The sequence below is a fragment of the Piliocolobus tephrosceles genome, chromosome 8 (assembly GCF_002776525.5).
Source record: "Piliocolobus tephrosceles isolate RC106 chromosome 8, ASM277652v3, whole genome shotgun sequence".
NCBI lineage: Eukaryota > Metazoa > Chordata > Mammalia > Primates > Cercopithecidae > Piliocolobus > Piliocolobus tephrosceles.
Genome location: NC_045441.1, coordinates 82,484,389 through 82,487,292, shown reverse-complemented (window position 1 = coordinate 82,487,292; position 2,904 = coordinate 82,484,389). Strand labels below are relative to the sequence as shown.

Here is a 2,904-nt window from a genome sequence, read left to right as displayed (position 1 = left end):
ATATTTACATATACAAAGTGATATATTGATTTATGTATACATTGTGAAATGCTTAAAATAAGTGAATATATTCATTTTCTCTCATACTTATCAATTTTTTGTAGTGAGACCACTTAATATCTACTCTGTTACCAATTTTCAAGTATATAATTAATACATTAATGCTAATTATAGTTACCATGCTATACAATAGATCTCCAGAATTTATTTAAAAAATGGAATCTTCATGAATTTGAATGTCATCCTTGTTCAGGGGCCATGCTAATCTTCTCTGTATCATTCCAGTTTTAGTATATGTGCTACCAAGGCAAGCAAAAGTATATATATTTTAAACTTGGTAGAATTTCACAAGGATGGATCATTTCATTTACGTATTCACTCATTCAAGCAACATTCACAAGGCACTAATCTGTGCTAGACATAGTGATACCAAAGTGAATGAGACAGAATCCCCACCCCATTAGAGTTAACAGGTCACAGAGCAATAAAGAGCTATGCGCAATGCAGTGTGAAAAGTGTTGGGATGTGGAAAATATCAGGCCTTAAAGCAAATAGGAAACATGCCTATTCACCCTGGAGAATCAAGGAAAGTATCACATAGGAAGAAACATGTGACCTGTATCTGGGACAAAGGTAGGGCTGATCCAGGCATGAAGAAGGGAAAAGAGGACTCTGGATAACAAACATGCAGTAGCTTGGAGGGGGTGAGGCCAATGTGTACAAGAAGAGCAGGACAGTTGTTTCTGAGAGAAAGAGCTCTAGGATTGAATGGTAAGAGATGAGTTGGAAAAGAAGCATAGGGCATGCAAGGCCTTATAAACTATATTAAGGAATCTGGACATCATTCAAAGTGCAATGAGGAGCTCCCAATAACTTTTAAGTAGGGAAATAACATAATCAGATTTGGGTTTTAGAAAGGTCACTGTCTGCAACTTCATCACTGCAGTTTTCCATTTAGGGACCTTTGTTGAAAGTGATCCTTCATTTGAAAGTACTACATGTCAGAAGCATATTCTGACTCAGTCTATATTTTGCTTAGGGACTTCTCATCAACAACCCATTAAGAGTGGACTAAAGAAACAAAGCCAAGGAGACACTAGTGATTAACAAAAGAGTCACACTTAAATTCTCAAGGTCCCTACACACTACAGGAGAATCAAATGTGAATAAATTTTCCTGATAGATTGCTACAGTAAAGCATTTTTTTTTTACATTCTCACAGCAGCATGATGCCAAGTTTTGCAAATTTCCGTTATATGACCCTGACCACAAAGTCAGGTCCTTGAGAATGAAACAATACAGAAAAGGCAAAATTTTATAATACATCAGCCTTAAATGGATCTTAAAAAGAAAAATAACATGTCTTTTTTGAGTTGAAGTCTTTAGGAAATTTTCTAATCCTGGTGCACTGATCGAGACCCTTGGATGTAGTTTCCTGTTGTCTTGACTATGTAGTCCTCAATATCCTGCTATTTTTTTTTCTTATTAATTGTTTGATACACGGAAATCAATATGGGCAACTCACAGACCTTCAGAAAGCCAAAACTAATTGCTGGGATTTTTTGTAACTATTCAAAGTTTTTCATTATTCCTGCAGTCCTCCTCTAGAAGGTTGCTTGAAAGGTCTTGTTACTTAGGGAGCTGTGGATGGACATGTACATTTAACAAGACTTGTTACCTCATTTACATTGCAGTTCTTTCCTGGTACACTCTCTTGCCCCTCCCTTTCCCCACTTTGTCCCCTCCAACACACATACTAAAACAGACCAATTTTACAGATAACTCACAAAGAGTTTAAAATAAATGTATTTCTGTTACTTTTCATTTAAAATCGAGTGATTGAAATAGAGGAAAGGAATGGAGTTAGCCTTAAACTTTTTTGAAACATAGTATTTCTTCTACCTCTGTATTGAAGGTTGAGAGCCATATATATATATATATATATATATCTCCAATAAAAATTTGCACAGGAAAATGATGTGTTAGCAACTTCCTTAGGCTGTGTTCTGGAAATGTTTACATATATACACACACACACATAGATACATATATACATATACATACACATACACATATGCATACTTATATACATATAACATATATAATACATATATTACATATAACACACATATAATACATATATTACATATACATATCACATATATGTGTATATATGTATAAGTGTATATGTATGTATGTGTGTATACATATATACACACATCTACTTTTTCTAATATCCTGACCATTCCATTGAATGTTTCACATATTCTTACCTTAATCTTTAAGCCTAATTTTGATAATTGTCACATTATGAATATATGTATTTTTTTGCTTTAGGCCTGGAGACTTTTAGTTATATGCATTATCTATAGAGAGATTGACCTAATTGTACTTCAACTTCAATAACAATTGCATTTCCCTAAGTAGATGTAAGCAACATTTTAAAAGGGCGCCTTTATCTTAAAGAAGTGCCAGGCTGGTAACTGTGTAATAAAATTTAAATAACCTCTATGGAGGCATTATTTTGTTACATACCAGTTCGAGTTTTAATTGAAGAAAACAGCTAACTAAATTGTTGCCAAAAACATTAATGGGACTATTGCTATTTGATGAAATTTCATGTGTGTGTGTGTGTGTGTGTGTGTGTGTGTGTGTGTGTGTTGCCTACAATGTACTTATTTTCCTCTTTTTCTTCTGTAAACCATGACTGAGAACACAAAAAAGTCAGATCGGAATAATAATATTAATAACAATAATAATAGTTACCATATATTTGATGCTAACCATGTGTCAATTCATTCTCCACCTAATTTTCATAAAAATCCTAACTCATTTTCATAACCTTCAGTGTCACACCTAATCCGACCCTAACACCCTCACTTTTTGACATACTCTCAGGCCTTG

General features: G+C 33.8%; 1 non-coding gene across 1 annotated transcript; it reads right to left on the bottom strand.

Moving 5' to 3' along the window:
- Window positions 1–208: 208 nt before the first annotated feature.
- LOC111552502 lies at window positions 209–315 on the bottom strand. Its single transcript, XR_002734655.1, has one exon. It is a non-coding gene; the product is annotated as a U6 spliceosomal RNA (small nuclear RNA).
- Window positions 316–2,904: the final 2,589 nt, after the last annotated feature.